Source organism: Vicia villosa, linkage group LG4 (genome assembly GCF_029867415.1).
Source record: "Vicia villosa cultivar HV-30 ecotype Madison, WI linkage group LG4, Vvil1.0, whole genome shotgun sequence".
Taxonomy (NCBI): domain Eukaryota; kingdom Viridiplantae; phylum Streptophyta; class Magnoliopsida; order Fabales; family Fabaceae; genus Vicia; species Vicia villosa.
Genome location: NC_081183.1, coordinates 89,987,638 through 90,002,808, shown reverse-complemented (window position 1 = coordinate 90,002,808; position 15,171 = coordinate 89,987,638).

Sequence of the window (15,171 nt, the reverse complement as noted above, 5' to 3'; positions counted from 1 at the left end):
TGACGTGAGGAGAGATAATAATGACAAAAGATGTGATTAGCACAGTTACCTAAGTAGGCGTCCCCTCAACTGCACGCACGCTTGTCCAGAAATAGTGAACACGTGTTTACCATCTGGAAAGCCAGTTACAGCTGTTTTACTTTTAAAGAGATTCTGAATCAACTTAGACAATGAAACGTTAGTAATAACAGAATCACTATTTCTAATTGATTAAAATCAGAACTTCTTTAAAAAAATCTAATCACATTTCAGAAGATACTCATACATAAGATCTTCTCATCTTATCATTCTGGGCATAAATCCATACCGATATTCTTCAGAATGAACTTAAACCTATCTTCAGCAAGAGGTTTTGTAAAGATATCAGCCCATTGATGGTCTGTATCCACAAAGTTTAAAGATATAACACCCTTCTGAACATAGTCCCTTATGAAATGATGTTTAATCTCAATATGTTTCGCTTTTGAATGTAAAATAGGATTCTTAGATAAACATATAGCAGAAGTATTATCACAGAAAATAGGAATGTTACTCTCATATATCTGATAATCTTCTAGCTGACTTCTCATCCAGAGCATTTGTGTGCTACAACCAGCAGCAACAACATATTCTGCTTCTGTTGTTGAGAGGGCAATTGTAGCTTGCTTCTTGCTGTACCATGAGATCAGATGACTTCCAAGAAATTGACAACTTCCAGAAGTGCTCTTTCTTTCTATTCTATCTCCAACATAGTCAGCATCACAGAATCCTACTAAGTTGTAATCTTTGGATCTTCTGTAAACTAAACCAACATTAGTAGTACCTTTCAGATACCTCAGAATTCTCTTAACCGCAGTTAAATGAGATTCTCTCGGATCTGATTGGAATCTAGCACACAAACAAACACTGAAGAGAATGTCAGGTCTAGAAGCAGTTAGGTATAGAAGAGATCCAATCATACCTCTGTACAACTTCTGATCTACCTTCTTACTTACCTCATCCTTACCTAGGACACATGTTGGATGCATAGGAGTTTTGGCTTCTTTGCTTTCAGAAAGATTAAACTTCTTCAGAAGTTCTTTCACATACTTCGTTTGATGAACATAGGTTCCATCAGACGTTTGGTTGATTTGAATCCCAAGGAAATACTTGAGTTCTCTCATCATGCTCATTTCAAATTCAGCCTGCATAGACTCAGCAAACTCCTTTCCAAGTGTAGCATTAGATGTTCCAAAAATGATACCATCAACATATATTTGACATATTAAAATATCCTTTTTAAAGGTTTTACAAAAGAGAGTAGTGTCCACTTTTCCTCTAGTGAAACCATTTTCCAGAAGGAAAGAACTTAAACGTTCATACCAAGCTCTAGGAGCTTGCTTCAATCCGTATAATGATTTCTTTAATTTAAAAACATGATTTGGAGACTTGGAGTCTTCAAAACCAGGAGGTTGATGGACATAAACTTCTTCATCTATATAACCATTTAAGAAGGCACTCTTGACATCCATATGATAAAGAGTGATGTTATGTTGAGTGGCAAAAGAAATTAATAGACGAATAGATTCTAACCTGGCCACTGGTGCAAAAGTTTCTGTGTAGTCAATCCCTTCTTGCTGACTATAACCTTGAGCAACCAGTCTGGCTTTGTTTCTTACCACTTCTCCCTTCTTGCTTAGCTTGTTTCTGAACACCCACTTAGTGCCGATGATGTTAAATCCTTTTGGTCTAGGAACCAAGTCCCATTCATCATTCCTTGTAAACTGATTTAGTTCTTCTTGCATGGCAATTATCCAGTCTGGATCTTCTAGAGCTTGATCAACAGAAGTTGGCTCGATCAAAGAAACAAGACCTAATTGACATTCTGCATTGTTCTTAAGGAATGCCCTTGTTCTGATGGGATCATCTTTCTTTCCAAGGATCACATCTTCTGAATGAGCTGATGCAAGTCTGGGTGATCTTCTGACTGTTGGCTCTTCAGAAATCCTGAGATTCTCTAAAGATGCAGAAACTTGATCTTCTGATCCATTGCTTCTGAGACTATCAGCTTCTGCAGCTTTGCTTCTTGGTTCTACTGCTTCTGATATATCAATATCAAAATCTGCAAAATTCTCAAACTGCTTTGGTTTTTCAAGACCAAGCTTATCATCAAACCTGATATTGATTGATTCTTCTACAATCAATGTTTCAGTATTGTATACTCTGTAGCCTTTAGAGCGTTCAGAATATCCAAGAAGAAAAAATTTTTGTGCTTTAGAATCAAACTTACCAAGATGATCTTTAGTATTCAGAATAAAGCATACACATCCAAAAGGATGGAAATATGAAATGTTGTGAAGGATAGAAAAACACTTAGAAAGGGGGGGTTTGAATAAGTGTAGCTTTAAAAAACTGACAGATAAAAATAAATTGCACAGTTATTTTTATCCTGGTTCGTTGTTAACTAAACTACTCCAGTCCACCCCCGCAGAGATGATTTACCTCAACTGAGGATTTAATCCACTAATCGCACGGATTACAATGGTTTTCCACTTAGTCCGCAACTAAGTCTTCCAGAGTCTTCTGATCACACACTGATCACTCCAGGAACAACTGCTTAGATACCCTCTAAGACTTTTTCTAGAGTCTACTGATCAACACGATCACTCTAGTTACAACTTGCTTAGTTCACTCCTAAGACTTCCTAGAGTATTCTGATCAACACGATCACTCTAGTTCCTTACAACTTAATGTAATCAATTCAAGAGTTTACAAATGCTTCTTAAAAGCGATAATCACAACTGTGATATTTCTCTTAATCGTTTAAGCTTAATCTCACTAATATATTACAAAAGCAATGTAGTGAGCTTTGATGAAGATGAAGATTCTGAGCTTTGGATTTGAACAGAGTTTCAGCAAGTTAATTTGAATAATATTGTTCAGGATCGTTAACCTTGCTTCTTATCAGAACTTCATATTTATAGGCGTTGAGAAGATGACCGTTGAATGCATTTAATGCTTTGCGTGTTCCGTACAGCATCGCATTTAATGTTATACGCTTTTGTCAACTACCTCGAGCCTTGTTCACGCTGTGTCTACTGACGTAGCCTTTAATAGCTTTTAACGTTCCTTTTGTCAGTCAGCGTAGCTTGCCACTTGTACTTTCTTCTGATCTGATGTTTGTGAATACAACGTTTGAATATCATCAGAGTCAAACAGCTTGGTGCATAGCATCTTCTGATCTTCTGACCTTGAAGTGCTTCTGAGCGTGATACCATCTTCTGAGCTTCAGTGCTTCTGATCTCATGTTCTTCTGATGCTTCCATAGACCCATGTTCTGATTCTGCTTCGACCATCTTCTGATGTCTTGCCAGACCATGTTCTGATGTTGCATGCTGAACCCTTGAGACAAAGCTTCTGAGCGCTGAATTATGCGTACTCTTTATATATTTCCTGAAAGGGAAATTGCATTGGATTAGAGTACCATATTATCTTAAGCAAAATTCATATTATTGTTATCATCAAAACTAAGATAATTGATCAGAACAAATCTTGTTCTAACAATCTCCCCCTTTTTGATGATGACAAAAACATATATAAATGATATGAATTTGCGATCAGAAAGAATAGTAGGCAAAAGACAAATTACACAGCTATAGCATAAGCATATGAATATGTCTCCCCCTGAGATTAACAATCTCCCCCTGAGATAAATAATCTCCCCCTGAAATAAATACTCGAAGAACTTTAATAAAAGACTTCCCTGATTATTTCGGTAGAGACGATCATATAAGCTTCTTGTCTTCAGAGAATTCATAGCTTCTGACTTCTGCTTCCATAGGACAGCTTCAGAACTAGAATTTCCTTAGATCCTTAGAACACTCACAGCTTCTGATTCCTGCTTCTATCTAGGACAGCTTCAGAACTTGAATTTCTTTGATCTTCTGAACATTCACAGCTTCTGATTTCTGCTTCCATTTGGGACAGCTTCAGAACTTGAGTTTTCTGGATCTTTAGAACATTCGCAGCTTCTGATTTCTGCTTCCCTCGGATAGCTTCAGAGCTTTGAATTTCTACCAACATCACTTCATGCTAGATTTGTATCAGAACATTGTTGAATGTACCAGAGCATCATCTGAGCATCTCTACATCCTGAAATGTTACAGAACAAAAACTAAACGACAAAAGTCAGCATGAACGAGTTAGAACACAAGATGTATGTTTGAACACATTATATGTATCAGAGCCATATAGGCTGAAATAATGTATCAGAGCAAATAATGTATCAGAGCCATAACATTATATGTATCAGAGCAAATAGAATTTTGTCAAAATAAATAGACAAATATAGATCAAATTCTATTATCAGTGCTTCTGATTCATTCTTCTTTCTTGCTTCTGATTTCTGAAGCTTGACAGCACTCAGCTTGCTTCAGTTTCCATGGTTTTGCTTCTGTGTTTGCTTTTTGCTTTGAAGATTTTCTTCACTTCTTTATACCTGTAAAACACTTAAACCATGTAGAACTTGCAGTTCTTGTTAGTGAATGTGTGGGAGCTTTACCCAGCAACTGATAGATTAATCAAATCATTTATCATTTATCTTTCTCCCCCTTTTTGTCATAACATCAAAAAGAATATTTCAAAAGATTCAGATGCATAAAACGACAAATAGAGTCACTGGAATGTAAAAGCAAAGAAACTTTTTCATTGATAATCAAAAAAGGATTACAAGAAGTTCCCATGTTTAACAAGCAGATGCAACAAGAAAAAGAAAACTACAAAGACCAAATCCTAAGACCCTAGCTAAGACAACGTCTGTGCCAGCATGCCATGAAGGAGTGAAACGCCTCATTGACTGCTTCTTGGGCTTTCAGGCGAGGGATCAGGGAGACTTGGTCCTGATGCAGATCTTCCACCATCTTTACCAGAGACAACATTCCCAGTTGGTGAAGATGAAGAGATTTCTTCATAAGAGATTAAGGGAGAGGAAAGGTTAGATGAAGAGGAAGCTGAGTCTTGAAGGTCGAAAGATGAGGAAGAAGATGGAGATGATGGAGGGCTTTCACCAGGAGGATGAAACACTCGTCTAGAATAATTTCCAGACAACATTGCTTCGAATGGATTCACCTTGAGAGGATCATAGGTGATTTTGATCTTTTTGGGTTTGGAAGGTGATGTTTCAACAGCTTTTCTTTTGTTGTTTTGATCATTTTCGTTATTTCCTGGGCTTGATGAAGAGTTCATGATGGGTTTGCAGAAAATGAACAGGTAGGGTTTGATATGGAAGAGAGAGAGAGAGAAAAACTTGATGAAGAAATGCAAAGAGATAGAGAGAGATGAGAGGGAAAAAAGAAGAGTTTGAAGAGTATTTAAAAGAAAATAAAATGAAACGAATGATGAATAGCATTTAATGTTACGTGACGTGAGGAGAGATAATAAAGACAAATGAGGTGACTAGCACAGTTACCTATGGTCGGTGTCCCTTCAACTGCACGCACGTTTATCCACGAATAGTAACAACAGGTTTACCATCCCGAGATAAAACGTAACAGCTGTTTTGCTTTAAAAGAGGTTCTGAATCAACTTAGACAATGAAACGTTAGTAATAACCGAATCATAATTTCTTAAAGATTTCAATCAGAACTTCTGATATAAAAAATAATCCATTTTCATTTCAGAAGATACTCATACATGAGAACTTCTCATCTTCTCATTCTGGGCATAAATCCATACTGATGTTCTTCAGAATGAACTTAAACCTATCTTCAGCCAGGGGTTTTGTAAAGATATCAGCCCATTGATGGTCTGTATCAACAAAGTTTAAAGATATAACACCCTTCTGAACATAGTCCCTTATGAAATGATGTTTAATCTCAATATGTTTAGCTTTTGAATGAAGAATAGGATTCTTAGATAAACATATAGCAGAAGTATTATCACAGAATATAGGAATGTTACTCTCAAATATCTGATAATCTTCTAACTGACTCTTCATCCAGAGCATCTGTGTGCTACAACCAGCAGCAGCGACATATTCTGCTTCTGTTGTTGATAGAGCAATATTTGCTTGCTTCTTGCTATACCAAGAGATCAAATGACTTCCAAGAAACTGGCAACTTCCTGAAGTACTTTTTCTTTCAATTCTGTCTCCAGCATAGTCAGCATCGCAGAATCCTACTAAGTTGTATTCTTTAGATTTTCTGTAAACTAAGCCAACATTAGTAGTACCTTTCAGATACCTTAGAATTCTCTTAACAGCAGTTAAATGAGATTCTCTAGGATCTGATTGGAATCTAGCACACAAACAAACACTGAACAGAATGTCAGGTCTAGAAGCAGTCAGATATAGAAGAGATCTAATCATACCTCTGTATAACTTCTGATCTACCTTCTTACCTACCTCATCCTTACCTAGGATGCATGTTGGATGCATAGGAGTTTTGGCTTCTTTGCAGTCTAGAAGATTAAACTTCTTCAGAAGTTCCTTCACATACTTAGTTTGATGAACATACGTTCCTTCTGATGTTTGATTTATTTGTATTCCAAGGAAATACTTGAGTTCTCCCATCATGCTCATTTCAAACTCAGCCTGCATAGACTCAGCAAACTCCTTTCCAAGTGTAGCATTAGATGTTCCAAAAATAATATCATCTACATATATTTGACAAATTAAAATATCCCTTTTAAAGGTTTTACAAAAGAGAGTAGTGTCCACTTTTCCTCTAGTGAAACCATTATCCAGAAGGAAAGAACTTAAGCGTTCATACCAAGCTCTGGGAGCCTGTTTCAATCCATACAATGATTTCTTAAGTTTAAAAACATGATTAGGAGACATAGAGTCTTCAAAACCAGGAGGTTGATGGACATAAACTTCTTCATCTATATAACCATTTAAGAAGGCACTCTTGACATCCATCTGATAAAGAGTGATGTTATGTTGAGTGGCAAATGAAATTAATAGACGAATAGATTCTAACCTGGCCACTGGTGCAAAGGTTTCTGTATAATCAATCCCTTCTTGCTGACTATAACCCTGAGCCACCAGTCTGGCTTTGTTCCTTACCACTTCACCTTTCTCGCTGAGCTTGTTTCTGAAGACCCATTTTGTACCAATTATATTGAATCCATCTGGTTTAGGAACAAGATCCCAAACGTCATTCCTTGTAAACTGATTCAGTTCTTCTTGCATAGCAATTATCCAGTCTGGATCTTCTAGAGCATGATCAACAGAAGTTGGCTCGATCAAAGATACAAGACCTAATTGAAAGTCTGCATTGTTCTTAAGGAATGCTCTTGTTCTGATTGGATCATCCTTCTTTCCAATAATGACATCTTCTGAATGACCAGAGATGAGTTTGGATGATCTTCTGACAGATGGTTCTTCAGAAATACTTAGATCCTCCAGAGAAGCTGATACTTGATCTTCAGATTCTTTGCTTCTGAGAAGCTCTGCTTCTGATGCGTTGCTTCTTGGCTCAACAACTTCTGATATATCAATATCACAATCTGCAAAATTATCAAACTGCTTTGGTTTTTCAGAACCAAGCTTATCATCAAACCTGATATTGATTGATTCTTCTACAATCAATGTTTCAGTATTGTATACTCTGTAGCCTTTTGAGCGTTCAGAATATCCAAGAAGGAAACATTTCTGTGCTTTGGAATCAAACTTACCAAGATAATCTTTAGTGTTCAAAATAAAGCATACACATCCAAAAGGATGGAAATATGAAATGTTGGGCTTTCTATTCTTCCACAATTCATAGGGAGTCTTATTTAGAATAGGTCTGATAGAGATTCTATTCTGAATATAGCATGCAGTGTTTATTGCTTCTGCCCAGAAATGCTTAGCCATATTGGTTTCATTGATCATGGTTCTGGCCATTTCTTGCAGAGTCCTATTCTTTCGTTCTACAACCCCATTTTGCTGTGGAGTTCTAGGACAAGAGAAATCATGGGCAATACCATTTTCTTTGAAGAATTCTTCAAAGGATCTGTTCTCAAATTCACCACCATGATCACTTCTGACCTTTATGATTTTACACTCTTTTTCAGATTGAATCTGAATGCAGAAATCAAAGAACACTGAATGAGTCTCATCCTTGTGTTTCAAGAATTTTACCCATGTCCAGCGGCTATAATCATCTACGATGACTAATCCATATTTCTTCCCTCTGACAGATGCTGTTTTGACTGGGCCAAACAGATCAATGTGCAAGAGTTCTAATGGCCTCGAGGTAGAAACAACATTCTTGGACTTGAATGCAGGTTTGGAGAACTTGCCCTTCTGACATGCTTCACAAAGAGCGTCTGATTTGAATTTCAGATTAGGGAGTCCTCTGACCAGATTCAGTTTGTTAATCTGAGAAATCTTTCTCAAACTAGCATGACCTAATCTTCTGTGCCATACCCACTGCTCTTCAGAAACAGACATAAGACAAGTCACCTTCTGACTCATAAGATCTTGCAGATCTGTCTTATAAATGTTGTTCTTCCTCTTGCCTGTAAATAGGATTGAGCCATCCTTCTGATTTACAGCCTTGCAAGACTCTTGATTAAAGATTATATCATAACCATTGTCACTTAATTGACTGATAGATAAGAGGTTATGTGTTAATCCTTCTACAAGAAGTACATTAGAAATGGAAGGAGAGTTACCAGACTTTATAGTTCCAGAGCCAATTATCTTGCCCTTCTGATCTCCTCCGAACTTGACTTCTCCTCCAGACTTAAGCACCAGGTCTTGGAACATAGACCTTCTTCCTGTCATGTGTCGCGAGCATCCAGAGTCCAGGTACCATGACATGTTGTGCTTTGTCCTTTTTGCAGTCAAGGATATCTGCAATAGGAATAATCTTATCCTTAGGTACCCACATTTTCTTGGGTCCTTTCTTGTTAGATTTTCTCAAGTTCTGATTGAACTTGGGTTTAACATTGTAAGCAATAGGAGGAACAGCATGATAATTTTTAATGTGAGTTTCATGATATTTCCTAGGTTGTGTCACATGCTTTTTGGTGTGTGTTATGTGAAAGCTTTGAGCATGTGAAGTGTGCCTAATATCATGGGAGTGGCCATACTTGAACTGATCATACAATGGCTTGTATGTGATTTTCATTTCATCAACAGGTTCAAGTTTGTATGGGGTTTCACCCTCAAAACCAATGCCAACTCTTTTGTTTCCAGACACAGCATATATCATAGAAGCTAGCTGACTTCTGCCAATACTTCTAGATAAGAACTTCCTGAAACTTAAATCATATTCTTTCAGAATATGGTTTAGACTAGGAGTGGATTTTTCTGAATCAGAAGGAGATCCAACATTATTGGATAATTTTAAAAGTTTATCTTTTAATTCAGAATTCTCCAACTCAAGCTTCTTTGTTTCAAATTCAAATTGCTTTTTCAGCTTTTTGTATTTGAGACTAATCTGAGACTTGAGTTCCAGAAGTTCAGTTAGACCGGAAACTAACTTATCTCTAGTAAGTTCAGAAAATACCTCTTCAGAATCTGATTCTGATGTAGATTCTGATCCGTCATCTTCTGTCGCCATCAGCGCACAATTAGCCTGCTCATCTTCTGAGTCATCTTCTGACTCATCCCAGGTTGCCATAAGACCTTTCTTCTTATGAAACTTTTTCTTGGGACTTTCCTTCTGAAGATTTGGACATTCATTCTTGTAGTGTCCAGGCTCATTGCATTCATAGCACATGACTTTCTTCTTGTCAAATCTTCTGTCATCGGAAGATTCTCCATGTTCAAATTTCTTTGAACTTCTGAAGCCTCTGAACTTCCTTTGCTTGGTCTTCCAGAGTTGATTTAGCCTTCTGGAGATCAGGGACGGTTCATCTTCTTCTTCAGATTCTGATTCTTCAGGATCTTCTTCTCTAGCCTGAAAAGCGTTAGTGCATTTCTTGATATTGGATTTTAATGCAATAGACTTACCTTTCTTTTGAGGCTCATTTGCGTCCAGCTCTATTTCATGACTTCTCAAGGCACTGATAAGCTCTTCCAGAGAAACTTCATTCAGATTCTTTGCAATCTTGAATGCAGTCACCATAGGACCCCATCTTCTGGGTAAGCTTCTGATGATCTTCTTTACATGATCAGCCTTGGTGTATCCCTTGTCAAGAACTCTCAATCCAGCAGTAAGAGTTTGAAATCTTGAAAACATCTTTTCAATGTCTTCATCATCCTCCATCTTGAAGGCTTCATACTTCTGGATTAAAGCAAGAGCTTTAGTCTCCTTGACTTGAGCATTTCCTTCATGAGTCATTTTCAAGGACTCATATATGTCATAAGCCGTTTCCCTGTTAGATATCTTCTCATACTCAGCATGAGAGATAGCATTCAGCAAAACAGTTCTGCATTTATGATGATTCCTGAAAAGCTTTTTCTGATCATCATCCATTTCTTGCCTTGTCAGCTTTACGCCTCTGGTATTTACAGGATGTTTGTAACCATCCATCAGAAGATCCCATAGATCACCATCTAGACCCAGAAAGTAACTTTCCAGTTTATCTTTCCAGTATTCAAAGTTTTCACCATCAAATACCGGCGGTCTAGTATAACCATTGTTACCGTTGTATTGCTCAGCAGAGCCAGATGTAGATGCAGGTGTAGGTGTAGACTTTTCACTTTCATCAACCATCTTTTACTGAAGCGTTTTTCTCTTCCTGAATCTTTTCTAAACACGGTTAAGTGCTTGCACCTTAGAACCGGCGCTCTGATGCCAATTGAAGGATAGAAAAACACTTAGAAAGGGGGGGTTTGAATAAGTGTAGCTTTAAAAAACTGACAGATAAAAATAAATTGCACAGTTATTTTTATCCTGGTTCGTTGTTAACTAAACTACTCCAGTCCACCCCCGCAGAGATGATTTACCTCAACTGAGGATTTAATCCACTAATCGCACGGATTACAATGGTTTTCCACTTAGTCCGCAACTAAGTCTTCCAGAGTCTTCTGATCACACACTGATCACTCCAGGAACAACTGCTTAGATACCCTCTAAGACTTTTTCTAGAGTCTACTGATCAACACGATCACTCTAGTTACAACTTGCTTAGTTCACTCCTAAGACTTCCTAGAGTATTCTGATCAACACGATCACTCTAGTTCCTTACAACTTAATGTAATCAATTCAAGAGTTTACAAATGCTTCTTAAAAGCGATAATCACAACTGTGATATTTCTCTTAATCGTTTAAGCTTAATCTCACTAATATATTACAAAAGCAATGTAGTGAGCTTTGATGAAGATGAAGATTCTGAGCTTTGGATTTGAACAGAGTTTCAGCAAGTTAATTTGAATAATATTGTTCAGGATCGTTAACCTTGCTTCTCATCAGAACTTCATATTTATAGGCGTTGAGAAGATGACCGTTGAATGCATTTAATGCTTTGCGTGTTCCGTACAGCATCGCATTTAATGTTATACGCTTTTGTCAACTACCTCGAGCCTTGTTCACGCTGTGTCTACTGACGTAGCCTTTAATAGCTTTTAACGTTCCTTTTGTCAGTCAGCGTAGCTTGCCACTTGTACTTTCTTCTGATCTGATGTTTGTGAATACAACGTTTGAATATCATCAGAGTCAAACAACTTGGTGCATAGCATCTTCTGATCTTCTGACCTTGAAGTGCTTCTGAGCGTGATACCATCTTCTGAGCTTCAGTGCTTCTGATCTCATGTTCTTCTGATGCTTCCATAGACCCATGTTCTGATTCTGCTTCGACCATCTTCTGATGTCTTGCCAGACCATGTTCTGATGTTGCATGCTGAACCCTTGAGACAAAGCTTCTGAGCGCTGAATTATGCGTACTCTTTATATATTTCCTGAAAGGGAAATTGCATTGGATTAGAGTACCATATTATCTTAAGCAAAATTCATATTATTGTTATCATCAAAACTAAGATAATTGATCAGAACAAATCTTGTTCTAACATGTTGGGCTTTCTGTTCTTCCACAATTCATAAGGAGTCTTATTTAGAATAGGTCTGATAGAGATTCTATTTTGAATATAACACGCAGTGTTTATTGCTTCTGCCCAGAAATGCTTAGCCATATTGGTTTCATTGATCATGGTTCTGGCCATTTCTTGTAGAGTCCTATTCTTTCGCTCTACAACTCCATTTTGCTGTGGAGTTCTAGGGCAAGAGAAATCATGGGCAATACCATTTTCTTTGAAGAACTCCTCCAAGAATCTGTTCTCAAATTCGCCACCATGATCACTTCTGACCTTTATGATCTTGCACTCCTTCTCAGATTGGATCTGATGCAGAATTCAAAGAACATTGAATGAGACTCATCCTTGTGTTTCAAGAACTTTACCCATGTCCAGCGGCTATAATCATCTACGATGACTAATCCATATTTCTTCCCTCTGACAGATGCTGTTTTGACTGGGCCAAACAAATCAATGTGCAAGAGTTATAACGGCCTTGAGGAAGAGACAGCATTCTTAGACTTGAATGCAGGTTTGGATAACTTTCCCTTCCGACATGCTTCACAAAGAGCATCTGATTTGTATTTCAGATTAGGGAGTCCTCTGACCAGATTTAGTTTGTTAATCTGAGAAATCTTTCTCAAACTAGCATGACCTAATCTTCTGTGCCAAACCCATTGCTCTTCAGAAACAGACATAAGGCAAGTCGCCTTCTGCTTCTCAAGATCTGAAAGATCAATCTTATAAATGTTGTTCTTTCTCTTGCCTGTAAATAGGATTGAGCCATCCTTCTGACTTACAGCCTTGCAAGACTTTTGATTGAAGATTATATCATAACCATTGTCACTTAATTGACTTATGGACAATAAGTTATGCGTTAATCCTTCTACAAGAAGTACATTAGTTATGGAAGGAGAGTTACCAAGACTTATGGTTCCAGAGCCAATGATTTTGCCCTTCTGATATCCTCCAAACTTGACTTCTCCACCTGGTTTAAGCACCAGGTCTTGGAATGTAGACCTTCTTCCCGTCATGTGTCGCGAGCACCCAGAGTCCAGGTACCATGACATTTTGCTTTTTGTCCTCTTTGCCGCCAAGGATATCTGCAACAGAAATTATCTTCTCCTTAGGTACCCACAATTTCTTGGGTCCTTTCTTGTTAGTTCTCCTCAAGTTCTGATTGAACTTGGGTTTAGCAAAATATTTAACAGGAGGAACAGCATGATATTCTTTAGGTTTGTCAGCATGATATTTCTTAGGATGTGTCACATGCTTCTTGGTGTGAATAGTGTTAAACTTCTGTGCATGTGAAGTGAGCCTAATATCATGAGAATGGCCATATTTGAACTGATCATACAATGGCTTGTATGTGATCTTCAGATCATCAACAGGTTCAAATTTATGTGAGCTATCACCCTCATAGCTAAAACCAAACCTTCTGTTTCCAGAAACACCATATATCATAGAAGCAAGATGACTTCTGCCAATACTTCTAGATAAGAACTTTCTGAAGCTCGAGTCATATTCTTTCAGAATATGATTCATGCTAGGAATTGATTTTTCTGTTTCAGAAGGAGATCCACTATCTTTGGATAGATTTAAAAATTTTTCCTTCAGTTCAGAGTTTTCCAATTCCAGCTTCTTAGTTTCAAATTCAAACTGCTTTTTCAGCTTTTTGTATTTGATACTAAGATGAGCCTTGAGTTCCAGAAGTTCTGTTAAACTGGAAACTAACTCTTCTCTAGATAGTTCAGAAAATACCTCTTCAGAATCTGATTCTGATGTAGATTCTGATCCATCATCTTCTGTAGCCATCAGCGCGAAGTTGGCTTGCTCTCCTTCAGAGTCTGATTCTGATTCAGAATCATCCCATGTTGCCATAAGACCTTTCTTCTTATGAAACTTCTTCTTGGGATTCTCCTTCTGAAGTTTTGGACACTCGTTCTTGTAATGTCCAGGCTCATTGCACTCATAGCAGACAGCCTTCTTCTTGTCAGATCTTCTGTCACCAGAAGATTCTCCTCGTTCAAATCTCTTTGAACTTCTGAAGCTTCTGAACTTCCTTTGCTTACTCTTCCAGAGTTGGTTTACCCTTCTGGAGATCATGGACAGTTCATCTTCTTCTTCAGATTCTGATTCTTCAGGATCTTCTTCTCTAGCCTGAAAAGCGTTAGTACATTTTTTAACATTTGATTTTAACGCAATAGACTTACCTTTCTTCTGAGGCTCGTTTGCGTCCAGCTCTATTTCATGGCTTCTCAAGGCACTGATAAGCTCTTCCAACGAAACTTCATTCAGATTCTTGGCAATCTTGAATGCATTCACCATTGGACCCCATCTTCCTGGTAAGCTTCTGATAATCTTCTTTACATGATCAGCCTTGGTGTAGCCTTTATCCAGAACTCTTAATCCAGCAGTTAGCGTTTGAAATCTTGAGAACATCTTCTCAATGTTTTCATCATCCTCCATCTTGAAGGCTTCATATTTCTGGATTAGAGCAAGAGCTTTAGTCTCCTTTACTTGAGCATTTCCCTCAAGGGTCATTTTCAATGACTCATATATATCATAGGCAGTTTCCCTGTTAGATATCTTCTCATACTCAGCATGAGAGATAGCATTCAGCAAAACAGTCCTACATTTATGATGATTCTTGAAAAGCTTCTTCTGATCATCATCCATTTCTTGCCTCGTAAGCTTTACGCCACTAGCTTTCACTGGATGTTTGTAACCATCCATCAGAAGATCCCATAGTTCACCATCTAGACCAAGAAAGTAACTTTCCAGTTTATCTTTCCAGTATTCAAAGTTTTCACCATCAAATACTGGTGGTCTAGTATAACCATTGTTACCATTGTATTGCTCAGCAGAGCCAGATGTAGATGCAGGTGGATCTGTTTGAATTTCACCATCCATCTTTTACTGAAGCGTTTTTCTCTTCCTGAATCTTTTCTAAACACGGTTAAGTGCTTGCACCTTAGAACCGGCGCTCTGATGCCAATTGAAGGATAGAAAAACACTTAGAAAGGGGGGGTTTGAATAAGTGTAGTCTAAAAACTTGAACGATAAAAACAATTTGCACAGTTATTTTTATCGTGGTTCGTTGTTAACTAAACTACTCCAGTCCACCCCCACGGAGTGATTTACCTCACCTGAGGATTTAATCCACTAATCCCAACAGATTACAATGGTTTTCCACTTAGCCCACGACTAAGTCTTTTAGAGTATCATGATCACAACCTGATCACTCTAGGAACAAATGCTTAGACACA